The 27,619-nt window shown below is 45.7% G+C and overlaps 1 protein-coding gene and 1 long non-coding RNA gene across 2 annotated transcripts in view; one reads left to right on the top strand and one right to left on the bottom strand.

Moving 5' to 3' along the window:
• LOC106601675 (uncharacterized) overlaps positions 1-27,619 on the bottom strand; it is a gene marked incomplete in the record, with an annotated part of 737,295 nt that overhangs the window by 92,674 nt on the left and 617,002 nt on the right.
• The window catches only part of LOC123741723 (uncharacterized), a 149,265-nt gene that overhangs the window by 71,269 nt on the left and 50,377 nt on the right, over positions 1-27,619 (top strand). The window contains exon 2 of the long non-coding RNA XR_006769239.1: positions 8,575-8,581. This is a non-coding gene — a long non-coding RNA (uncharacterized lncRNA). The remainder of the gene's footprint in view (positions 1-8,574; positions 8,582-27,619) is intronic.

Below are 27,619 nucleotides of genomic sequence, written 5' to 3'. Positions count from 1 at the left end.
TTACCCTATTGCTAACAAAAAACACACAAATAAAACTAAAATGCACAAATCCTGTATCACACTAATAGAATACCAGAGTTATAAAGAAGAGAACCTGATTTTTACACTATTGCACTTCAAACAAGATACACTCAAACTAAATTGCACAACTAATTGCATTACTAATTACATTAGTACTGTGCAAAGTTAGAGTTGTGCTACTTGATAGATTCCCCGCTCCCCCTACCTCCAGTGGGGAGACCTGAGGTCAACCTACCCCTGCCCCCCTCCCCATCTCGTCCTTCTGAGTGGGAGACCTTCCCAGGCAGTAGCCTGCCTAGCTCACAAACTAGAATCAGTGTGCCCACTCCGACAAGGTTAATTGACCCATCGTCCCACACGGTGACATGATATCATTGAGGTGACGTGCAAATGAGCGATAGAAAACCGATCACGCAAATGTCACCATTCCAAATGTAATTTTATTTATTTATTAAAAGAATTGTGCGTGCCGCCCCGGGCGGCTGCCCATGTCGCCTATACCTAAATCCGCCACTGGCGAGTACAATAATAAACAGCAGAGTCCTCTTGGCCTACAAGAACTGTGTGCTTGTGAAGACGTCCTCAGTCAGAGTGAACTGGCCATTCATACTTTCGACCAAACCGCTCCAGTGCTTTTTCATAAGCTCCATTGTTCAGTATTAGTTAGTGCAGGGCTCACTGTAATGTCAGTCCTAGTGACCAATAATGAGAAGGACAGAGCTGACTGTCTGATTATAAAGGGATGAAGGGGAGGTAGACTTTGCATAGCCCGCCCTCTAGAGGTTTAAATAGAGACTGAGAGGGAGAGATCTTCTTTGAGGGTTGATATTGGCAGCATTGTTTCTCAGAACAGCACAGGATGACAGATTCTATTGGGATTAGTACAATAAACTTGTTCCATCTAAACTTGTTCCATCTAAACTTGTTCCGGACCATATATTCTTGTTCCATCTATACTTCTGTAACATTATTGACCTTCATGGTTCTGTATTCAATATTGTACTAATTCTGTTAGCTGAAATTTGACAATTGGTTTCATGCAAAGAAGCTCACCAAACTGAAAGACATTACCAAATAGGCCTAAATGGTTTTAGCTGCATTAGATAATTAATTTTACTGAATGACTGCATATACTGTATGTTCATACAAATATTTACACATGTTAAGTTTACTGAACATAAATGCAGTTGGGGCGCTGTTGGAAGCCAAGGATGTATAATGCGTTTCCCTGTCGCTCCTGAGTTAGTGACCAAATTTATATATTTAACCTTGCAAAATTGTATATATTTCTATTTGGCCAGGCGTCTGAAGAGACCCCTAAACAATTCATATCAAGTTTGAGAAAGTGAAGTTTGTAATATCGTCTACCCGGCCAAAAATGGAGTCTGCAAGAGCAGGCCACAGCAAGCCCGCGCCCTCTCCTGATTCACCCCTGCCACCGGATGCTGCTAATGCCGGCCCCACGAAAACACTGACTGTGGAGATGCTACAATCCGTGATAGGCACCCTCAAAACCGATATTTTCGGCAAAATTGACTCTCTTTCTACCAATTTCAGGTCAGAGATATCAATGGTCAAAGACGAGCTTAAAAGATCCATCAAGAGTTTACAGAATATGCTCGACGCACACGGAGTGGCCTTATCTGATTTGGAGCGAGGTGCTACAGACCACAATACTCGCATTAGCGAGCTGGAGGCTAACGTTGGCTCATTACTAACAACTAAGGTGGCATACCTCGACAATAGATGCGAAGATATAGAAAGTAGAATGCGTAGGAACAACATTCGTCTACTGGGAATAACGGAGGTAGTGGCGGGCCCAAGACCCATGGAGTTCATAGTTCAGCTGCTTCAGGAGCTGCTCAGTCTGGAGGAGAAGCCACTGCTAGACCGGGCCCACTGCACTCTGCGTAGTCGAACCCAAAATGGAGAACCCTCGCGACCATTTGTCATCAGGGTGCATTTCTTTCACGTCCGCAATGACATACTGAGGAGATCGGGAGAAGCATCCCCTCTCCTCTATAAGGGTAAAAGAGTCTCGATATTTGCAGACTACACAACAACTGTGGCTAAGAAGTGGGCTAGCTTTGGAGCTGTGAAGCGGTAGCTAAGTGCCTGCCAGGGCGTGAAGTTCAGCCTCATCTACCCTCATCTACCCTGCGGTTCTGAGACTGACTTTACCGGACGGCTCCACGCACAGATTCGAAGACCCGGGTTTAGCGGCAGATTTCATCAACAAGAACGTGAAAGTGGCTGTCAACTAAGATCTTCACTTTACATTGTACCTTGTCCTTTACACGCCCTCTCTCTCTTAAGACATGACTCAGCCTAGTGTAATCAAATCAAATCAAATGTATTTGTCACATACACATGGTTAGCAGGTGTTAATGCAAGTGTAGCGAAATGCTTGTGCTTCTAGTTCCGACCATGCAGTAACATCTAACAAGTAATATAACCTAACAATTTCACAACAACAACCTTATACACACAAGTGTAAAGGAATGAATACGAATATGTACATACAAATATATAAATGAGTGATGGCCGAACGGCATAGGCAAGATGCAGTAGATGGTATAGAGTACAGTATATTCATCTGAGGTGAGTAATGTAGGGTATGAAAACATATAAAGCGGCATTTTTAAAGTGGCTAGTGATACATGACATCAAGATGGCAAGATGCAGTAGATGGTGTAGAGTACAGTATATACATATGAGATGAGTAATGTAGGGTATGAAAACATTATATGAAGTGGCATTGTTTAAAGTGGCTAGTGATACATTACATCAAGATGGCAAGATGCAGTAGATGGTATAGAGTACAGTAAATACATATGAGATGAGTAATGTAGGGTATGAGAACATTATATAAAGTGGCATTGTTAAATTGGCTAGTGATACATTTAATTACATCAAGATGGCAAGATGCAGTAGATGGTATAATGTACTGTATATACATATGAGATGAGTAATGTAGGGTGAGTAAACATTATATAATATGAAGTGGCTAGTGATAAATTGATAACATCCATTTTTCCATTATCAAAGTGGCTGTTGTTGAGTCAGTGTGTTGGTAGCAGCCACTCAATGTTAGTGATGGCTGTTTAACAGTCTGATGGCCTTGAGAGATAGAAGCTGTTTTTCAGTCTCTCAGTCCCCGCTTTGATGCACCTGTACTAACCTCACCTTCTGGATGATAGTGGGGTGAACAGGCAGTGGCTCGGGTGGTTGTTGTCCTTTATGATCTTTTTGGCCTTCCTGTGACATCGGGTGGTGTAGGTGTCCTGGAGGGCAGGTAGTTTGCACCCGGTGATGCGTTGTGCAGACCTCACTACCCTCTGGAGAGCCTTCCGGTTATGTGCGGAGCAGCTGCTGTACCAGGCGGTGATACAGCCCGACAGGATGCTCTCGATTGTGCATCTGTAAAAGTTTGTGAGTGTTTTTGGTGAAAAGCCACATTTCTTCAGCCTCCTGAGGTTGAAGAGGCGCTGCTGTGCCTTCGTCACCACGCTGTCTGTGTCGGTGGACCATTTCAGTTTGTCCGTGATAGGTACACCGAGGAACTTAAAACTCTCCACCCTCTCCACTACTGTCCCGTTAATGTAGATAGGGGGCTGCTCCCTCTGCTGTTTCCTGAAGTCCACGATCATCTACTTTGTTATGTTGACATTGAGTGTGAGGTTATTTTCCTGACACCACACTCCGAGGGCCCTCACCTCCTCCCTGTAGGCCGTCTCATCGTTGTTGGTAATCAAGCCTACCACTGTAGTGTCGTCTGCAAACTTGATGATAGAGTTGGAGGCGTGCATGGCCACACAGTCATGGGTGAACAGGGAGTACAGGAGAGGGCTGAGAACGCACCCTTGTGGGGACCCAGTGTTGAGGATCAGCGGGGCGGAGGTGTTGTTACCTACCCTCACCACCTGGGGGCGGCCCGTCAGAAAGTCCAGGACCCAGTTGCAGAGGGCGGGGTCTCGAGCTTAATGATGAGTTTGGAGGGTACTATGGTGTTAAATGCTGAGCTGTAATCGATGAACAGCATTCTTACGTAGGTATTCCTCTTGTCCAGATGGGTTAGGGCAGTGTGCAGTGTGATTGCGATTGCGTCGTCTGTGGACCTATTGGGGCGGTAAGCAAATTGGAGTGGGTCTATGGTGTCAGGTAGGGTGGAGGTGATATGATCCTTGACTAGTCTCTCAAAGCACTTCATGATGACGGATGTGAGTGCTACAGGGCGGTAGTCATTTAGCTCAGTTACCATAGCTTTCTTGGGAACAGGAACAATGGTGGCCCTCTTGAAGCATGTGGGGACAGCTGACTGGGATAAGGATTGATTGAATATGTCTGTAAACACACCAGCCAGCTGGTCTGCGTATGCTCTGAGGACGCGGCCGGGGATGTCGTCTGGGCCTGCAGCCTTGCGAGGGTTAACACGTTTAAATGTTTTACTCACGTTGGCTACAGTGAAGGAGAGCCCGCAGGTTTTGGTAGCGGGCCGTGTCAGTGGCACTGTATTGTCCTCATAGCAAGCAAAAAAGTTGTTTAGTCTGTCTGGGAGCAAGGCATCGTGAGCCGCGACGGGGCTGGTTTTTCTTTTGTAGTCCGTGATTGACTGTAGACCCTGCCACATACCTATCGTGTCTGAGCCGTTGAATTGCGACTCCACTTTGTCTCTGTACTGACACTTAGCTTGTTTGATTGCCTTGCGGAGGGAATAGCTACACTGTTTGTATTCGGTCATGTTTCTGGTCACCTTGCCCTGATTAAAAGCAGTGGTTCGCTTGTTCAGTTTTGCGCGAATGCTGCCATCAATCCACGGTTTCTGGTTGGGGAATGTTTTAATAGACGCTGTGGGTACAACATCACCGATGCACTTGTTAATAAACTCGCACACCGAATCAACGTATTCGTCAATGTTGTTGTTAGCCGCAATGCGGAACATATCCCAGTCCACGTGATCGAAGCAATCTTGAAGCGTGGAATCCGATTGGTCGGACCAGCGTTGAACAGATCTGAGGCCGGGAGCTTCCTGTTTTAGTTTCTGTCTATAGGCTGGGAGCAACAAAATGGAGTCGTGGTCAGCTTTTCCGAAGGGAGGGCGGGGGAGGTCCTTATATGCGTCACGGAAGTTAGAATAACAGTGGTCTAGGGTTTTGCCTGCCCTGGTAGCACAATCGATATGCTGATAGAATTTGGGGAGCCTTGTTTTCAGATTAGCCTTGTTAAAATCCCTGGCTACAATAAATGCAGCCTCAGGATATGTGGTTTCCAGTTTATATAGAGTCCAATGAAGTTCTTTCAGGGCCGTCGATGTGTCTGCTTGGGGGGGAATATACACGACTGTGATTATGATCGAAGAGAATTCTCTTGGTAGATAATGCGGTCGGCATTTGTTTGTGAGGAATTCTAAGTCAGGTGAACAAAAGGACTTGAGTTCCTGTATGTTGTTATGATCACACCACCTCTCGTTAATCATAAGGCATACACCCCCGCCCTTCTTCTTACCAGAGAGATGCTTGTTTCTGTCGGTACCTTTTACATGTTCTAATGTGATCGCAGATCCCCATGGTACATACATAATTGTCAGTGGTAGGCTGCTCAATACAAAGGTACTTCTTGTTAATATTTATGCTCCTAATTGGGACAATGGTGATTTTTTTCTAATTGTTTTTCTCTACACTCCCAGATATGTCTTCCCATATGTTGATCTTAGGTGGTGACTTTAACTGTTGGTTAGACCCACATTTGGATCGATCCTGCACTAAACCTACCCCCTTATCCACCTCAGCTAGAGTTGTCCGAACCTTTATGTCTGAACTCGCCGTCTCAGATCCTTGGAGAATGTTTAATCCAGCTGGAAAAGCATTTTTTTTTTCTCATCGGTTCACCACACCTTTACACGCATAGACTACTTCCTTGTAGATAACAGGCTCTTCCATTCCATATCTTCATGTTCATATAATCCAATTGTTGTATCTGACCACACCCCTGTTACTATGGAAGTAGCCTTTCAAAATGTTGACAATCTGCGACCGCCTTGGCGGCTAAATACTCACCTGCTCAGTAATGAACACTTTGTCAATTTTGTTTTGAGTCAAATCAACTTTTTCATGATTACAAATAGAACCGCAAACCTCTCTGCGTCTACTCTCTGGGAAACTTTGAAAGCTTATATCAGAGGTGAAATTATTTCCTACACCGCACATGAGAACAAACTGAAAAGGGATAGGTTATCTATGTTAACACACTGTATTGCCCAATTAGATTACATTTATGCTGTTTCACCATCCCCGGATATTTATAAGGAACGTTTAACTCTGCAAGCAGAATTTGACACATTATTAACAGACCAGGTTACTGAACTGCTTGTCAAGTCTAGGAGCACTTACAAGGAGATAAAGCCAGTAAATTATTAGCTCACAAGTTAGGTCAACTATCATGATCATTTTAGATTCCTAAAATTCGTACATCATCTGGGATATCATTAGACCCTAGGGGGATCAATGATGAGTTCAAGAGATTTTACCAGTCTCTACATACTTCTGAAAGTAAAGCGGATACATTGGAATTGGATGATTTCTTCCACTCACTTGCTGTGCCTTCGGTCAGCCGGGATTTGGTTAAAAAATTAGAGCAGCCGATCACTATTGAAGAATTGTCTAATGCTGTCAAATCCCTTCAATCTGGGAGACGCTCAGGGCCTGACAGCTACTCGGCATAGTTTTATGAAAAGTTTATCTCCAAAATAGCCCCTATTCTAATTGAAATGTACAATGAAGCATTTGTAAATGATGCTCTCCCACAGACTCTCACTCAGGCAACCATTTGTCTCATTCTTTAAAAAAACAATGACGCTCTTGACTGTGTATCATACTGTCACGGGCTGGCTCGAGGAACAACAGGAGAGGTAGAGTCAGGCGCAGGAGACAGAGAGAGTTCGTGACCACACTTCTTTATTTGAAGTACTGTACGCGGTCGATACGGTATAGGGGCGCAGCCCTGAAAGATTCTGCGGTGGTGTACACAAAATAAAGAAACCACTGGCAGAAGGGAAAACTCAATACACGTTCTGACGAACACACAAAACCCGGACAAGCAACACAATCACGTACAACCACATACATCCTACGCTAACCTAAATAACCCCCCCTTACTAATTACTAACCCAAAACAGGTGCGTGCCTACCTAGACCTTACCAAACGAAAGTGAAACAAAAAGGGATCGATGGCAGCTAGTAGGCCGGCGACGACGACCGCCGAGCTCCGCCCGGCCGAGGAGGGGCGCCACCATCCGTCACTGTCGTGACAGTACTCCCCCCCTGACGCGCGGCTCCCGCAGCGCGCCGACGCCGGCCTCGAGGACGCCCCCGGAGGGCGAGGCGCAGGGCGATCCGGATGGAGGCTGTGGAACTCCCGGATGAGCGCTGGGTCCAGTATGTCCTCCACCGGTACCCAGCACCTCTCCTCCGGGCCGTACCCCTCCCAGTCCACGAGGTACTGCAGGCCCCTCGCCCGGCGTCTGGAGTCCAAGATGGACCGGACTGTGTACGCCGGGGGCCCCCCGATGTCCAGGGGGGGTGGAGGGACCTCCCGTACCTCATTTTCCTGCAGCGGACCAGCTACCACCGGCCTGAGGAGAGACAAATGAAACGAGGGGTTAATGCGATAATAAGAAGGAAGTTGTAATCTGTAACACACCTCGTTTATTCTCCTCAGGACTTTAAATGGCCCCACAAACCGCGGACCCAGCTTCCGGCAGGGCAGGCGGAAGGGCAGGTTCCGGGTCGAGAGCCAGACTCTCTCCCCTGGGGTGAACACGGGGGCCTCGCTGCGGTGCCGGTCAGCGCTCGCTTTTTGTCGTACCCTGGTTCGTTCCAGGGATTCCTGCACAGCGTTCCAGGTCTCCCTTGAGCGCTGAACCCATTCCTCCACCGCAGGGGCCTCCGTCTGGCTCTGATGCCATGGCCCCAGGACCGGCTGATAACCCAACACACATTGGAATGGTGATATGTTGGTGGAGGAGTGGCGCAAAGAGTTCTGAGCCATTTCGGCCCATGGCACGAACCTTGCCCACTCCCCTGGCCGGTCCTGGCAGTAGGACCGCAGGAACCTGCCCACCTCCTGGTTTACCCTTTCCACCTGCCCATTACTTTCGGGGTGAAACCCCGAGGTCAGACTGACCGAAACCCCCAGTCGCTCCATAAACGCCCGCCACACTCGGGACGTGAACTGGGGGCCTCGATCTGAGACGATATCCTCGGGCACCCCGTAGTGCCGGAAGACATGGGTGAATAAGGCTTCCGCGGTCTGTAGGGCCGTAGGAAGACCGGGTAACGGAAGCAGACGGCAGGACTTAGAAAACCGGTCCACAACGACCAGGATCGTAGTGTTGCCCTGAGACGGCGGGAGATCGGTCAAGAAATCCACCGCCAGGTGGGACCATGGTCGTTGTGGAACCGGGAGGGGTTGTAATCAGATTATATGCGCTCCTGAGATCCAATTTCGTGAAGAAGCGCGCCCCGTGAAATGACTCCATCGCCGAGGCGATGAGAGGTAGTGGGTAACTGAAACCCACTGTGATGGCATTTAGACCTCTATAGTCAATGCACGGGCGCAGACCTCCCTCCTTCTTCTTCACGAAAAAGAAGCTCGAGGAGACGGGTGAGTGAGATGGCCGAATGTATCCCTGCCTCAAGGACTCAGTGACGTATGTCTCCATAGCCGCTGTTTCCTCCTGAGACAGGGGATAAACGTGACTACGAGGAAGGGCAGCGCCCACCTGGAGGTTTATTGCACAGTCTCCTCGTCGATGAGGTGGTAATTGGGTCGCCTTCGTTTTACTGAAGGCGTTAGCCAAATCGGCATACTCTGAGGGAATGTGCACGGTGGATACTTGGTCTGGACTCTCCACCGTAGTCGCACCGATGGAAACTCCTATGCACCTGCCCGAGCACTCATTTGACCACCCCTTAAAAGCCCTCTGTCCCCACGAAATCTTAGGGTTGTGAGTGGCTAGCCAGGGAATCCCTAGAACCACTGGAAATGCTGGGGAATCGATGAGGAAAAGACTAATCCGCTCCTCATGACCCCCCCGCATTACCATGACCAGAGGCACAGTGACCTCCCTGACCAGCCCTGACCCTAGTGGTCGACTGTCTAGGGCGTGCACGGGGAAGGGTTGGTCCAACTGGACCAGGGGAATCCCTAACTTAGCCGCGACACCACAGTCCATAAAACTCCCTGCTGCGCCTGAATCGACTAGCGCCTTAAACCGGGAGTGAGGGGAGAAACAAGGAAAGGACACTGACACATACATGTGACGGACAGGGGGGTCTGGGTGAGGCTGGTGCTGACTCACCTGAGGTGTCAAAGGAGCGCTCTGCCTGCCTTCTGGACTCCTAGGGGAGTCTCCCCAGCACCGGTCCACAGTGTGCCCTCTGCGACCACATGAGGTGCAGGAACGACCTCCCCCTCCAGTCTTCCTGGCTGCTGCCCCCCCTATCTCCATAGGCGTGGGAGCAGGAGGGCTGGAGGGTGGAATGAGCAGGGCCCGGGTTGGACGTCCGCGGGCGGCCAGCAGATTGTCCAGTCGGATGGACAGATCCACCAGTTGGTCCAGTGTGTGGGTCGTGTCCCGACAGGCTAATTCCCGGCGGACGTCCTCCCTCAAACTACAACGGTAGTGATCTATAAGGGCCCTCTCATTCCACCCTGCTCCCGCGGCCAGGGTCCGGAACTCGAGCGCGAAGTCCTGCGCGCTCCTCGTCTCCTGCCTCAGGTGAAACAGCCGCTCACCCGCCGCTCTCCCCTCCGGGGGATGATCGAATACTGCCCGAAAGCGGCGGGTGAACTCTGGGTAGTTGTCCCTGGCTGAGTCCGGACTGTCCCACACGGCGTTTGCCCATTCCAGGGCCTTACCCGTGAGGCAGGAGACGAGGACGCTGACGCTCTCCTCCCCCGAGGGAGAGGGACGAACGGTCGCCAGGTATAACTCCAACTGGAGCAAGAAGCCCTTACACCCAGCGGCCGTTCCATCGTACTCCCTGGGGGGAGCGAGTTTCACCCCACTGGTACTGGGTGCTGTGGGTGCTGGTGGGGGCGCAGGCTGTTGGCCTGCCGCGTTCAGGGGGCCGAGAGCGCGTTGGTCCCAGCTCTCCAGGCGCGCCAACACCTGATCCATGGCGTTCCCCAGCCGGTGGAGCAGGGTGGAGTGTTGGTCGACGGTTTCCTCCATGGACATGGCTGGCGCTGAAGCTCCTGCTGACTCCATTTAGGTTGGGTACGTGATTTCTGTCACGGGCTGGCTCGAGGAACAACAGGAGAGGTAGAGTCAGGCGCAGGAGACAGAGAGAGTTCGTGACCACACTTCTTTATTTGAAGTACTGTACGCGGTCGATACGGTATAGGGGCGCAGCCCTGAAAGATTCTGCGGTGGTGTACACAAAATAAAGAAACCACTGGCAGAAGGGAAAACTCAATACACGTTCTGACGAACACACAAAACCCGGACAAGCAACACAATCACGTACAACCACATACATCCTACGCTAACCTAAATAACCCCCCCTGACTAATTACTAACCCAAAACAGGTGCGTGCCTACCTAGACCTAACCAAACGAAAGTGAAACAAAAAGGGATCGATGGCAGCTAGTAGGCCGGCGACGACGACCGCCGAGCTCCGCCCGGCCGAGGAGGGGCGCCACCATCCGTCACTGTCGTGACACATACCGTCAAATAAGCCTGCTAAATGTTGACTATAAAATTCTAGACAAACTTCTGGCAACGCGTCTGGAAACAGTCCTCCCATCAATTATCTCTCCGGATCAAACAGGATTTATTGAAAATAGACACTCATTCTTCAATCTTCGATGATTATTTAATATTATATATAATACTTCTGTCATCAATACCTCTGAAGCCATTATATCCCTGGATGCGTAGAAAGCGTTTGATCCGGTGGAATGGAAATACCTTTTTTACACTCTAAATAAATTCGGCTTTGGCTCCAAATTCATGACTTGGATAAGACTTCTGTACTCATCCTCTCAAGCCTCTGTCATAACTAATAACACTCAATCAGATTGCTTCCCTTTGCAACGATCGACACGCCAGGGTTGCCCTTTAAGTCCCTTTAAGTCCCTTGTTCCCTCTATCCTTACCAGTCTCCCAGTCCCTGCTGCTGAAAAGCATCCCAATAGCATGATGCTACCACCACCATGCTTCACGGTAGGGATGGTGTTAGACGGGTGATGAGCTGTGCTTGGTTCTATCCAGACATAGCACTTTGCATTCACTTTGCATTTCATTTTTTGTCTCAAACCACATAATATTTTGTCTTAAGATCTCAGTCTTTCAGGTGCCTTTTTGCAAACTCCAGGCATGCTGTCATGTTCCTTTTTCTCAGGAGTGGCTTCCGTCTGGCCATCTCTGATATTGCCCAGATTGATGAAGCGCTGTAGAGACTGTTGTCCTTATGACAGGTTCTCCCATCTCAGCCAAGGAACTCTGTAGTTCTGTTAGAGTGGTCATTGGGTCATTGGCCACCTCCCTGACCAAGGTACTTGGTTGTTCAGTTTGGTCGGACATCCAGCTCAAGGCAGAGTCTGGGTAGTTCCATATATTTTTCCGTTTCCCAATGATGGAGACCACCGTGCTCTTGGAAACTTTCAACACTCTAGAAATAGTTTTAAACCTTTCCCCAGATATATGCCTCATCACAAATTTATCTCGGAGATCTATGGACAGTTCCTTGGACTTCATAGTATAGTTTCTGCTCTGACATGCACTGACAACTGTGGGACCATATAGACAAGTGTATTTCTTTCTAAATCATGTCCAAACAATTGAATTGGCCACAGGTGGAATCTAATCAAGTTGTAGTGACATCTCAAGATTAAAGGAAATTGAGCTCAATTTGGAGTGTGACAGCAAACGGGTGTGAATACTTTCACTTTTTCATTATGGAGTCTTGTGTGTAGATGGGTGAGAAAATGAAAGTCTGTAACACAACAAAATGTGCAATAAGTCAAGGGGTATGAATACTTTCTGAAGGCACTGTATCTTGGCACTGTTGTAAAATGTTTTGATAACGTCTCAAGGTGTACACTACTGTTTATTTGTTAATCTACTATTTATTCCTTTTGTATTTATTTTTATAGCGCATCTTTTTTTATTTATATGATTATTCTATTGAAACAGAGGGCCATATGTGGTGCTTGTGGTTGATTCACAAGGGTATTCCGTTTTTGTACAGGTTCTGTGTTGGTTTATATCACTGTGGTTGTCGAGCACAATATTACACAGCTGTGTCTTCAGTCTGCAGACTCTGTCCTTTTAAAAACAGTGTGTTGCTGGAAGTGTCTCTGGTGATACTGAACTTGTGTTTCAATGAATCTTTATAAGCTGTGCTGTCATCATAACAAATTCTACCAATCCACTCCAGTGATTTTCCTGCAGACTGTCGAATCCAAGCTGTACAGTAGGTGCTGGTTACTGAATACCCAGAGACCTTACAGGAGAGGGATAGAGGCTGTCCAGGCTTAAGGGTCATAGAGCCTGGTTGTGTTAGTTCACTCTGACAGAACACACCTGTAAAACAAAACAAACAAAACAGATTAAATCCTTCAGTTCGTCATATTTTCCATTATATTTCAGTGTATATTTTTGTCCCAAAAACTCACAAGATGGCCCTGCCAGCAGCAGCAGCAGCAGAGATGCAGGAAGCATGGTTTGTGTTGAAGTTAGACTGGTGGGAGCTGCACTTGTTTACTCTAACTGAGTGACAGACAGATTCACACTTTTTATTTATATACAGACAGAAGAGGGGTGGAACTTTGCATACTGAGAGAGCTGAGAGAGTTGGTATAAGAAGAGATTGAATCAACTAGTATCACACTGACATGTTGAGTAGATTGATTGGTATGAGCTGCAACCTGCAATACCAACTTTGGAATCTCACTTTGTTTACAGCATCTTATTACCATAAAAACTATTATTGTTGTCATCAATGTTTCTTGCAATGGCACAGGATATAGCAATATAACTGTTGGTGTCCCTAAAGGATCTATACTCGGCACATTACACTTTTATTTGACATTTATGTGAAAGTATGGTATTTGTTAACCAGTGTGTGTGTTGACATGGAGTTGATGGTGATCATCATTCTCATTTTAGAGACATACTGAGATCACTGTTGACCAGTTATTATATGGCACTGCAGCCTCCTGTGTCACTGTGTCTCTGGCACAATAATAAACAGCAGAGTCTACAGTATTCAGACTGTTCATCTGGAGATAGACCTGCTGCTTGCTGTTGTCTCTGGAGATGGTGAACCGACCCTGAACTGACTGGGAGTAGTAAGTGCTGCCACCATCACTGCTGGTAATAGCTGCAACCCATTCTAGGCCTTTCCCAGGAGCCTGTCGATTAAAAATAAAGTAAAAAAAATTTGACAAAACACACATCACGACAAGAGGGACAACACAACACTACATAAAGAGAGACCTAAGACAACAACATAGTATGGTAGCAACACATGACAACACAGCATGGAATCAACACAACATGACAACAACATGGTAGCAACACAACATGGCAGCAGCACAACATGGTAGCAGCACAAAACAGGGTACAAATATTACTGGGCACAGACAACAGCACAAAGGGCAAGAAGGTAGAGACAACAATACATCACACAAAGCAGCCACAATTGTCAGTAAGAATGTCCATGATTGAGTCTTTGAATGAAGAGATTGAGATAAAACTGTCCAGTTTGATTGTTTGTTGCAGCTCGTTCCAGTCGCTAGCTGCAGAAAACTGAAAAGACGAGCGACACAGGGATGTGTGTGCTTTGTGGACCTTTAACAGAATGTGACTGGCAGAACGGGTGTTGTATGTGGAGGATGAGGGCTGCAGTAGATATCTCAGATAGGGATGAGTGAGGCCTAAGAGGGTTTAATAAATAAGCATCAACCAGTGGGTCTTGCAACGGGTATACAGAGATTACCAGTTTACAGAAGAGTGTAAAGTGCAGTGATGTGTCCTTTAAGGAGCATTGGTGGCAAATCTGATGGCCGAATGGAAAAGAATATCTAGCCACTCGAGAGCACGCTTACCTGCCAGTAAGATATTCTGCGATGGGGAACAGATTAATTTGACCTGAAAACTTCACTTATAGAGAAAGTGAGTTAATTTACATTGAATTTTTTTTAAATTTACATTACAGTATAATGATACCTTACTATAAAAAACATTCAATTCACCTTACCTAGCTCGCTCTCTAGTAGCTTAAAGAAGGAATTATTAGTAAATCTGCGCTCTCCATACATAAAGACAGAATACACCAAACAAATGAAGAGGGGAGGGTGATATTAATACTTTGAGCAGATTTGATGGATGGAATGTCACTGCTAAGGAATTGTAGTAATACAGTAATTGTCTATAAAGTATATGTGTTTTAACAGAAAAACAACTTTGTATTGTAGTGTTTAAATTCATATGAATGTCATGGAGTTTTACTAAAGGTTCTGTTTTTTTTTGTATCACTGTGGGTAGCTAGCACAATAACACACAGCTGTGTCTTCAGTCAGTAGACTCTGTCCTTTTATTGTTACTGTACTCCTGGTTGTGTCTCTGGAGATACTGAACTTGATTTTCAGCTTATCACTATTGTCACAGTATCCACAGAAGGTGGCGCCCCTCCCCGGTCGGGCGGCGCTCGGCTGTTGTCGTCGCCGGCCTACTAGCTGCCACCGATCTATGTTTCTGTGTTGTTTGGTTTTGTCTGTCTAGGTCTGCACCTGTTCCTTGTTTGTAATTAGTGTGGGGGGGTATTTAGTTTGTCCTTTTTGTTCAGGTATTCGTGCGGGATTGTTTTGTGTCATTTCGAAGGGCTGTTCGTATTTTTGACGCTGCCTGTTAGTTCAGCGTTCTGTGGAGCTGTCTATTATTATTTGCCGGGTTGCGCCACGTTTTCTTTATTGTTTTGGAGCTGTGCTCCTGTCAGGTGTTTAGGCGCACCCAGTATTGCGGCTGCCTATTTTTCCAAACAGTGTTAATAAAAATCTGTGTTCTTGGACCTCCGTCTCCTGCCCTTGACTCTGACCCTTCCTGCTACACTGATAGCCTTGACAGAATCCTGCACCGATTACAATGGAGTCAGCAGGAGCAGAAGCACCGTCCATGGCGGAGCAGGTGTCTCAACACGCCAGCCTCCTCAACCGCCTGGGTTCGGCGATGGACCAGGTGCTAGCCCGGTTGGAGAGCTGGGAGAGATGTGCGTCCCAGCCACATCAGCCCCGGTTCCCCATCCTGCGCCCCTACCAACACCCACGGAAGCAAGCTCGAGTGGGATCCGGATGACACCTCCAAGGGAGTTCGATGGGACGGCCGCAGGGTGCACGGGGTTTTTACTCCAGTTGGAACTGTACCTGGCGACGGCGGGTGAGCAAGGCGGCGGGTGAGCGCTTATTTCTCCTGAGACAGGAGACGAGGAGCGCTCAAGACTTCGCATTGGAATTCCGGACTCTCGCCGCAGGATCGGGGTGGAATGAGCGGGCCCTAATTGATCACTACCGATGTAGTCTCCGGGAGGACGTCCGTCGGGAGCTGGCTTGTCGGGATAACACCACCACCCTAGACCAGCTTATAGACATGTCCATCCGGCTGGACAACCTGCTGGCTGCCTGGGGACGTTCCAGTCGGGGTCTGCTCGTTCCACCTCCCAGCCCTCCTGCTCCACAGCCCATGGAGATAGGAGGGGCTGCTTCGAGGAGGACCGGAGGGGGGGGGGGGGCTCTCCTGCACCCACTGTGGACGTAGAGGGCACACTGCGGACCGGTGCTGGAGAGGTCCACCCGGGAGTTCGGATGGCAGGCAGAGCACTACGTCGACCCCTCAGGTGAGTCAGCACCCGTCACACCCAGAGCCCCCTGTCGACCACATGTACACCTCAGTTTGTTTTCCAGAGCTTTCCCCTCACTTCCAGTATAAGGCACTATTCGATTCAGGCGCAGCTGGGAGTTTTATGGACCGTGGGGTAGCCAAGAAGTTTGGGATTCCCCTGGTTCAGTTGGACCACCCCTTCCCCGTGCACGCCCTAGACAGTCGACCGCTAGGGTCCTGCCAAGTTGGGGAGGTCACAGTGCCACTGGTCATGGTAACGTGGGGGGGGGGGGCATGAGGAGCGTATCAGCCTATTCCTCATTGACTCCCTGGTGTTTCCGGTGGTACTGGGAATCCCCTGGCTAGTCACTCACATCCCTCAGATTTTGTGGAGGCAGAGGACTCTTAACCTTAAGGGGTGGTCGAGGGAGTGCTCAGGTAGGTGTCTAGGAGTTTCCATCGGTGCGACCACAGTGGAGAGTCCAGACCAAGTCTCCACCGTGCACATTCCCTCAGAATATGCCAATTTGGCCCAGTATTGCAGCTGCCACCCAGTATTGCAGCTGCCTATTTTTCCAAACAGTGTTAATAAACATCTGTGTTCTTGGACCTCCATCTCCTGCCCTTGACTCTGACCCTTCCTGCTAAACTGATAGCCTTGACAACTATAATATATGTTACGACTGCCACATATATATCAACCCACTCCAGTGCTTTTCCTGAAGGCTTTCGCACCCAACCTGTACAGTAGCTGGCTGTTTATTTACCCCCACAGACGGATGCTGGCACTAAGACCACACTCAGTCAGCTGTATAAGGAAATAAGCAAACAGGAAACCGCTCACCGAGAAGCGGTGCTCCTAGTGGCCTGAGACTTCAATGCAGGGAAACGTAAATCAGTTCTACCTAACATTTTAACCTGTTTGGGCTAGGGGCAGTATTGAGAATTTTGGAAAAAATATGTGCCCATTTTTAACTGCCTCCTACACCAACTCAGAAGCTAGAATATGCATATTATTGTTCAGGTTTGGATAGAAAACACCCTAAAGTTTCTAAAACTGTTTGAATGTTGTCTGTGAGTATAACAGAACTCCTATGGCAGGCAAATACCTGACAAGGTTTCATGCAGGAAGTGGCCTGTCTGACAAGGAGTCGTGCGTCTTGCATCTGTTTATTGAAGAGTAAGGATCTTAGCTGTAACGTGACAATTCCCAGGGCTCCAATAGGCTCTCAGAACCCGGGAAAAACCTGAACGATGACGAGGCAGCCTCTGGCTGAAACAGATTATCGCCTTATCCAAGTGGCCGATCAGAGGACCATTGAATGAGGCGCGTGCACGATTCGTCCCCGTGGAGAAATTTCATTCGGCTGTTTAGCTTATTGCAGATTCCCGGTCGGAATATTATCGCTTTTCTACGAGATAAATGGCATAAAAATTGGTTTTAAACAGCGGTTGACATGCTTCGAAGTACGGTAATGGAATATTTAGACATTTTTTGTCACGCCATGCGCCATGCGCGCGACCGTTATTTACCATTCGTATAGTGTCTAGAACGCACGAACAAAACAGAGGATATTTGGATATAACGATGGATTATTTGGGACCAAACCTACATTTGTTATTGAAGTAGAAGTCCTGGGAGTGCATTCTGACGAAGAACAGGAAAGGTAAGAACAATTTTCTTATAGGAAATAGGATTTTGGTGAAGGCTAATCTTGCCGGGTGTCTAAATAGCTAGCCGTGATGGCTGGGCTATGTACTTAGAATATTGCAAAATGTGCTTCATCCGAAAAGCTATTTTAAAATCGGACATATCGAGTGCATAGAGGAGTAATGTATCTATAATTCTTAAAATAATTGTTATGCTTTTTGTGAACGTTTATCGTGAGTAATTTAGCAAACTGTTAGTAAATTCCCCGGAAGTCTGCGGGGGGTATGCTTTTTCTGAACGTCACATGCTAATGTAAAAAGCTGTTTTTTGATATAAATATGAACTTGATTGAACAGACATGCATGTATTGTATAACATAATGTCCTAGGTGTGTCATCTGATGAAGATCATTAAAGGTTAGTGCTGCATTTAGCTGTGGTTTGGGTTTTTGTGACATTATATGCTAGCTTGAAAAATGGGTGTCTGATTATTTCTGGCTGGGCACTCTCCTGACATAATCTAATGTTTTGCTTTCGTTGTGAAGCCTTTTTGAAATCGGACAGTGTGGTTAGATTAAGGAGAGTCTTGTCTTTAAATAGCTGTAAAATAGTCATATGTTTGAGAAATTGAAGTAATAGTATTTCAAACGATTCAAAAATCGCGCCACTGAATTCAGGTGGCTGTTACGTAGGTGGGACGAATTCGTCCCGCCTTGCCCATAGAGGTTAAATGTACTCACCTGTATTCCACACACAGAGAAGCGTACAAAGCTCTCCCTCCCCCTCCATTTGGTAAATACGACCACAATTCTATCCTCCTGATTCCTGCTTACAAGCAAAAATTAAAGCAGGAATGATTCGGTCAATAAAAAAGTGGTCAGATGAAGCAGATACTAAACTTCAGGACTGTTTTGCTATCACAGACTGGAACATGTTTTGGGATTCTTCTGATGGCATTAACTTGTTATGGATAGGGGGCAGTATTTTCACAGCCGGATAAAAAACGTACCCGATTTAATCTGGTTATTACTCCTGCCCAGAAACTAGAATATGCATATAATTAGTAGCATTGGATAGAAAACACTCCAACGTTTCTAAAACTGTTTGAATGGTGTCTGTGAGTATAACAGAACTCAAATGGCAGGCCAAAACCTGAGAAGATTCTATACAGGAAGTACCCTGTCTGACCATTTCTTGGCCTTCTTTGTCATCTCTATCGAAAATAGAGGGTCTCTGCTGTAATGTGACACTTTCTAAGGCTCCCATAGGCTCTCAGAAGGCGCCAGAACGGGGGAATGATGACTCTGCAGTCCCTGGGCGAAAAACAGTAGCGCATTTGGATAGTGGTCAATCTGAGAACAATGAGACGGGCGCGTGTGCATGTGAAGAGTCCATTTTCAGTGTTTGAACGGATACAACGTTTCCCAGTCGGAATATTATCGCTATTTTATAGATTTACATCTCTTGAACGCAATCAACTTGCCAGATTTAAAAATAACCTTACTGGGAAATCACACTTTGCAATAATCTGAGCACTGCGCCCAGAAAAATACGCGTTGCGATACAGACTAGACGTCATGTTGGGGAGATCTAAAATCGAAAATACTATGTAAATAATCCATTACCTTTGATTCTCTTCATCAGATGTCACTTCCAGGTATCACAGGTCCATAACGAATGTAGTTTTGTTCAAAAAAGCTCATCATTTATGTCAAAAATCTCCGTCTTGTTAGCACATGATCTAAGCCAGCCGGACTTCTCGTCATGAACGAGGGGAAAAAATATATTTACGTTCGTTCAAACATGTCAAACGTTGTATAGCATAAATCATTAGGGCCTTTTTAACCAGAACATGAATAATATTCAAGGTGGACGAATGCATACTCTTTTATAACGTATTGGAACGAGGGTACCCAACATGAACTCGCGCGCCAGGTGTCTAATGGGACATCATCGTTCCATGGCTCTTGTTCGGTCAGATCTCCCTCCAGAAGACTCAAAACACTTTGTAAAGGCTGGTGACATCTAGTGGAAGCAATAGGAAGTGCCAAAATATTCCTCAGCCCCTGTGTTTTTCAATGGGATAGGTTTAAAGGTAATACAACACATCAGGTATCCACTTCCTGTCAGAAAATGTCTCAGGGTTTTGCCTGCCAAATGAGTTCTGTTATACTCACAGACACCATTCAAACAGTTTTAGAAAATGTAGGGTGTTTTCTATCCATATGTAATAAGTATATGCATATTCTAGTTACTGGGTAGGAGTGGTAACCAGATTAAATCGGGTATGTTTTTTTTATCCAGCCGTGTCAATACTGCCCCCTAGCCCTAACAGGTTAAATGACAATATAATATTTTACCAATGTTTTCTAATTTTAATTATTTAATTTGTGGTGCTGACTTGACTGCCGGTTATTGAAGGGAAACGATTTCCTGAACATCAACGCCACAGTAAAACGCTGTTTTTGTATATAAATATGAACTTGATAGAACTAAAAATGCATGCATTGTCTAACACAATGTCCTAGGAGTGTCATCTGTTGGAGATTGTAAAATGTTAGTGCATCATTTTAGCTGATTTATGGTTTTGGTGACGCCTGTCTTTGAATTGGCACAACATTACACACAAATCTTGTAAATGTACTGTCCTAACATACTCTAAATTTATGCTTTCGCCGTAAAACCTTTTTGAAATCGTAAAACGTGGTTAGATTAAGGAGATGTTTATCTTTCAAAGGGTGTAAAATAGTTGTATGTTTGAACATTTTGAATTTTGACATTTATTTGGATTCAAATTTGCCGCTCTTGAAATGCACCTGCTGTTGATGGAGTGCACCACGGGTGGGACGCTTGCGTCCCACCTAGCCCATAGAGGTTAACCTCTTACATCTAGACGTTCCGCTAGCGGAACACCTGCTCCAATATCCAATGATAGGCGTGGCGCGAATGACAAATTCCTCAAAAATACAAAAACTTCAATTTTTCAAACATATGACTATTTCACAGCATTTTAAAGACAAGACTCTCCTTTATCTAACCACACTGTCCGATTTCAAAAAGGCTTTACAGCGAAAGCAAAACATTAGATTATGTCAGCAGAGTACCAAGCCAGAAATAATCAGACACCCATTTTTCAAGCTAGCATATAATGTCACAAAAACCCAGAAGACAGCTAAATGCAGCACTAACCTTTGATGATCTTCATCAGATGACAACCCTAGGACATTATGTTATACAATACATGCATGTTTTGTTCAATCAAGTTCATATTTATATCAAAAAACAGCTTTTTACATTAGCATGTGACGTTCAGAACTAGCATACCCCCCGCAAACTTCCGGAGGAATTTGCTAATAATTTACTAAATTACTCACGATAAACGTTCACAAAAAGCATAACAATTATTTTAAGAATTATAGATACAGAACTCCTCTATGCACTCGATATGTCCGATTTTAAAATAGCTTTTTGGTGAAAGCACATTTTGCAATATTCTAAGTACATAACCCAGCCATCACGGGCTAGCTATTTAGACACCCGGCAAGTTTAGCACTCACCAATATCAGATTTACTATTATAAAAGTTTGATTACCTTTTGTTGTCTTCGTCAGAATGCACTCCCAGGACTGCTACTTCAATAACAAATGTTTGTTTGGTCCAAAATAATCCATCGTTATATCCGAATAGCGGCGTTTTGTTCGTGCGTCCCAGACACTATCCGAATGGTAAAGAAGGGTCGTGCGCATGGCGCAATTCGTGACAAAAAAAATCTAAATATTCCATTACTGTACTTCGAAGCCTGTCAACCGCTGTTTAAAATCCATTTTTATGCAATTTTTCTCGTAAAAAAGCGATAATATTTGACCGGGAATGTCCATTTAGCTAAACAGAGGAAAGAAAACAAAGCTTTCGGTCGACGCGGGCACGAGCCTGAGTCTCACAGTACTGTAACCAGCCACTACCCAAACGCGCTACTTTGTTTCAGCCAGAGCCTGCAAAGCCACGATTCAGCGTTTTGCCGCCTTCTGAGAGCCTATGGCAGCCGTAGGAAGTGTCACGGGACAGCTAAGATCCTCACTCTTCAATAAACAAGAAGAACGACACCTTGTCAGACAGGCCACTTCCTGCATGAAATCTTCTCAGGTTTTTGCCTGCCATATGAGTTCTGTTATACTCACAGACACCATTCAAACAGTTTTAGAAACTTTAGGGTGTTTTCTATCCAAAGCCAATAATTATATGCATATTCTAGTTACTGGGCAGGAGTAGTAACCAGATTAAATTGGGTACGTTTTTTATCCAGCCGTGAAAATACTGCCCCCTAGCCATAACAGGTTAAGGGTGTGCTCCTAATCTCAGCTCGTTACCTGTATAAAAGACACCTGGGAGCCAGAAATCTTTCTGATTGAGAGGGGGTCAAATACTTATTTCCCTCATTAAAATGCAAATCAATTTATAACATTTTTGACATGCGTTTTTCTGGATATTTTTGTTGTTACCTACTATTAAAATTATAGACTGATCCTTTCTTTGTCAATGGGCAAACGTACAAAATCAGCAGGGGATCAAATAGTTTTTTCCCCCACTGTAGTTTTTAACCCGTTCTTATAGCCTTGGAGCTGAGTTGGACGCCGCACCTGGACTGGTCATCGGCGCAGGGAAAGGTTCCGGCCATGGAGCTGAGTTGGCCGCCGTGCCTGGACAGGGCCCCGGCGCAGAGGAAGGCTCCAACCTTGGAGCGGGACTGGACGTCGTGCCTGGACTGGACATCGGCGCAGAGGGAGGCTCCTGCCCTGGAGCAGGACTGGACGCCTTGACTGGAAGCTCAGGACCGTTGACCCCCGCTGGAGGCTCCGGAACGTTTACCGTCGAAGGGGGTTCTGGACTGTGGACCATCGCAGGGGGTTCCGGACTGTGGACTGTCACCGGAGTTTCCGCACTGTGGACCCTTGCTGGAGGTTCCGCACTGTGGACCGTCGCCAGAGGTTCCGCACTGTGGACCGTCGCCGGAGGTTCCGCACTGTGGACCGTCGCCGGAGGTTCCGGACTGTGGACCGTCGCCAGAGGCTCCGGACTGGGGACCGTCGCTGGAGGCTCTGGACTGGGGACCATTGCCAGAGGCTCTGGACTGGTGACACACACTTCAGGGCGAGTGCGAGGAGCAGGCACAGGACATACCGGACTGGGGAGGCGCACTGGAGGCCTGATGAGTGGGGCCGGCACAGGTTGCACCGGACTGGTGACACGCTCTTCAGGGCGAGTGCGAGGGGCAGGCACAGGACGTACCGGACTGGGGAGGCGCACTGGAGGCCTGATGCGTGGAGCCGGCACAGGTTGCACCGGACTGGTGACACGCTCTTCAGGGCGAGTGTGGGGAGCAGGCACAGGACGTACCGGACTGGGGATGCGCACTGGAGGCCTGATGCGAGGAGCCGGCACAGGTTGTACCGGAACGGTGACACACTTCGCACGGCGAGTGCAGGGAGGAGACACAGGACGTACTGGACTGGGGAGGCGCACTGGAGGCCAGATGCGTGAAACCGGTGCAGATGACACCAGACTGGTGTCACGTTCCTCAGCACATCCACGCTACAGCACTCTCATCGTCACCACCTCTCTCCGGAATCTTTCATCGAGTTCCTCCTTTGACTCCCTGATGGTCTCTGGCTCATTCCTCTGCTCCGCCGACCACCCTGTGTGCCCCCCCCCCAAAACAAAATTTGGGCTGTCTTTGTTGCCGCGAACCTCGGCGTTGTCGCTGTCCTCCCTTCTCTCCAGGATATTCTCTCCTCGATCTCCTCGTAGGTCCAGGATGCCATCTCCTCCTGGGCACGCTGCTTGGTCCTGTTGTGGTGGGATCTTCTGTCACGGTTGTGTGGAGAGATGGACCAAGGCACAGCATGCTCTGAGTTCCACATATTTTATTTAGTGAAACTTACAAAAACAAAAGGAAACAAAAAACTAACCGTAACATCAGAGGTGCTACATGCACTAACTCAAAACAAGATCCCACAAAACACAGTGGGGAAATGGCTGCCTAAATATGATCCCCAATCAGAGACAACGATAAACAGCTGCCTCTGAGTGGGAACCATACCAGGCCAACATAGAAATACAACACCTAGATAGAAACACCCCTCCCCCCCCATTCACACCCTGACCTAACCAAAATAGAGAATAAAAAGGCTCTCTATGGTCAGGGCGTGACAATCATATTGTTCACTGTGGCTGGTAATCACAATTGTCTCATTACTGTATATTTTTGGATCATACCTCTCTCTTCATACTTCATATCCAATTCAACCTGTACAATTCTCATTTTCATTTCATGTTCTCCCTTCAGATATTTCATTTTATGCTCATTAACCTCTCTGGGCTAGGCGGGACGAATTCGTCCCACCTACGCAACAGCCAGTGTAATCCAGTGGCGCGATTTTCAAGTACCTTAAAAATCCTATTACTTCAATTTTTCAAACATATGACTATTTTACAGCTATTTAAAGACAAGACTCTCGTTAATCTAACCACACTGTCCGATTTCAAAAAGGCTTTACAACGAAAGCAAAACATTAGATTATGTCAGCAGAGTACCCAGCCAGAAATAATCAGACACCCATTTTTCAAGCTAGCATATAATGTCACAAAAACCCAGAAGACAGCTAAATGCAGCACTAACCTTTGATGATCTTCATCAGATGACAACCCTAGGACATTATGTTATACAATACATGCATGTTTTGTTCAATCAAGTTCATATTTATATCAAAAACCAGCTTTTTACATTAGCATGTGACGTTCAGAACTAGCATACCCCCCGCAAACTTCCGGGGAATTTACTAACAATTTACTAAATTACTCACGATAAACGTTCACAAAAAGCATAACAATTATTTTAAGAATTATAGATACAGAACTCCTCTATGCACTCGATATGTCCGATTTTAAAATAGCTTTTTGGTGAAAGCACATTTTGCAATATTCTAAGTACATAGCCCAGCCATCACGGGCTAGCTATTTAGACACCCGGCAAGTTTAGCCTTCACCAAAATCAGATTTACTATAACAAAAATGTTATTACCTTTGTTGTCTTCGTCAGAATGCACTCCCAGGACTTCTACTTCAATAACAAATGTTGGTTTGGTCCCAAATAATCCATCGTTATATCCAAATAGCGGCGTTTTGTTTGTGCGTTCCAGACACTATCCTAAAGGACAAATCAGGGTTACGAGCATGGCGCAATTCGTGACAAAAAAAATTCTAAATATTCCATTACCGTACTTCGAAGCATGTCAACCGCTGTTTAAAATCTATTTTTATGCAATTTTTCTCGTAGAAAAGCGATAATATTCCGACCGGTAATCTACTTTTTGGTAAACAGAGGAAAAAATCACAAAGACGGGGGGCGGCCAGGTCACGCGCCTAAGCCCACAGTCCCTTGATCGGCCACTTGAGTAACACTGTCCTGTACTGTGTCTGGAATCTCCATGGGTAGCTACTACATGCAATGGATCCGTCAGAAACCATGGAAAGGATCTAAGTGGATTGGGCACATTGACAGTGGCACCATATTTGCCCAGTCCCTCCATGGCCAGCATTGCAAAAATGGACATCTAAGTAAGATTAAATATCTTAAATCAAATCAATATATGCTTTTTTTTTGTCTGACAAGATATTTCTTCTTACCAGGTAGTTTTTATGTTAGAGCATTTCACTTGCTTCAAGCTTTTTTGTCCTTAATTATCTTAATACGATAATATAACTTGTTACAGAGATTGTATTACTGGTTCTGAGTAACTTAATGCTTGAAACTAGACTTACCAGAATTATAAAGCTGTTCTATCAAGACTGACAAGTACACAACTGCTTTGTCAAAGTCAGAATTTCTTATTTCAAGCATCTTATCCTTTTCATCTCTTCACATATTAAGAACAGATAATGACAAAATGGAATTCACTGTTTTATTCGCAATCTTACACACACACGCACAGCAATCATGTAGACAAAATACAGTACAGAACAAAGACAGTACACTTTTCATATCTGGGGAACACACTATGAGTCATTTGAACTGTTGTACAATTCTATTACATCCCCAAGATGGTATTTGACTTGTACATATGTTTGGCTCTTGTTGCTAATTGTGTAATAAGAGGTCAAATCAACCAGCCTTTCAGTATCCACTAACTCAGTGGCCTGTGTGAGGTGTGGGACCTCAACTTGATAAGCCATGACGTTTCTATCAAAGTGTATAGTTTGAAATGGTTGATATTCCAAACAATAAAGCCTAGAATAAACAAGAAATATGTTTTTGACCAGTCCAAATTCTGGCATATTACCATTCAGTACTTTGGCAAAGATCATGGACTTCTTCTGAGTTATGTATTTATTACAATTTGACTGATACAGCATGGTCTACTTCATTGAAACCTAAAAAGTCCCTCAAACAATGTTTAGACTCGAACCGCGTACACATATGTCTAACCATTGGACCCAATGACTTTATCTGTGATGGCAAATGTATCACATAATGCTGTTTAGGTGTAACATTGCGGTCTGGAAAAAGCTCCTTCCAATGCTTCAAATGATTTTCAATGAGTAACTTCAACCTAGACACAGTCGCAATGGAAAGAACAGGTGCAAATACTATCTGTACCATCTCTATTAGCTCAATTATCAGTTGTATATATGCATTGACTTCCAAACTCTCCAAAACAAATGGCAATATCCTTAGCAGGACAAGCATTTTCCACAGATGACTGTTTTAGTTTACCATCACTTGACATTAATGTACTAACAGAAATTGGGGATGGCCGATCTCTAACATCTAGAGGGGAACAAGGCAAACCAAGAATAGCTGAATTCACTGAGTCCAGATCAATCTGTCCTGACACAGCAAGATTATTCAAAACACATTTGATTTCCAATGGGGCTATGCCCTCCAGAATTACATACATAATATCTTGCAGAGTTTGTTGTATAATATCAAAGTCTGGGAATTAAACTAACTTGCTCCTTCTATTGATCCCATATGTTATTCTGCTGTTGCGTCCATCTTTGCTTTTTCTATTTCATCACACTGTCTGACATGCTTCTCCAATGTCCTTTTAGTATATGAATCCTCATTGAAGTGTGACTGCATGTCCTCAAAAGAACACTCACAGTGACTGCACTTAGGCAAAGCCCACACCCTCTTTGAACCCTGCTAGTTCATGTTGTGCCATAATATTACATCTACACCAGATTGACGGAGGTCTGCTGATCTAGCCAAGGAAAGTAGCCTGATAGCAGCCAGTTTAGGCCAGTATTTTAGATGTATATTTCCTAGGGTGTAGTACACCATTAACAACTAGTTTTTTGATGCAAAGGATCCTAGTGGATTACAGATCTCCATTTCATCCGTGTACAGAACAATCTGCAATGCATTTGGTTTCTCTGAAAATAAGGGAACTGATTTTAGAAGAGCACCATCAACAATGTCATGAAAAAAACTTTCCCTGCACATCTGGGGTCCCTTTTCAACCATAGACAAAATCCTTGGGTGTGATAAGAACTGCTCTAGACTTTTTACTAATGGTACATAATGAAATAATTTGTCTTTGATTAAAAAGTAGTTTGATCCTCCACATTTCATCCTGCATATGGATCCAGCAATTGGAATTTCCTCTGCTTTCCATCAGCTAAACTGCTTCTTAATAACACTGTCCTGTCTAAATGTTGTTGCAATGCAAGCAAAAGGGTCAATGAAATGACATGTGCAGGCTGGACATTACTAGTTCATGACAAGTATAATGTTTGTGACAGGAGAAGTGGTTGCGAAGACAGACAATGAATGCTATTAGTATAGCCAAGTACTTAAACAAATATTGTCAATTTCAGTAGATTGCCAACCAACTACTGTTGCATTGTGACAGCTCCATGTGGGTCAGTGCCCCTTTCCCCTTCATCTGAGTCAGGTGTATGGAGTTTCTGATCAGTGGTGCTGGAGTTACCTAGAAGCTGATCGTGTTGAATGTTGTCCTGTGTACCACATACAAAAGAAACAGATTATTATTTGAAATTGTATT

The sequence above is a fragment of the Salmo salar genome, chromosome ssa03 (assembly GCF_905237065.1).
Source record: "Salmo salar chromosome ssa03, Ssal_v3.1, whole genome shotgun sequence".
In the NCBI taxonomy this organism is placed as follows: Eukaryota; Metazoa; Chordata; class Actinopteri; order Salmoniformes; family Salmonidae; genus Salmo; species Salmo salar.
Note: the sequence above shows the minus strand (reverse complement) of the source record. Positions and strands in the feature narration are given on the sequence as shown.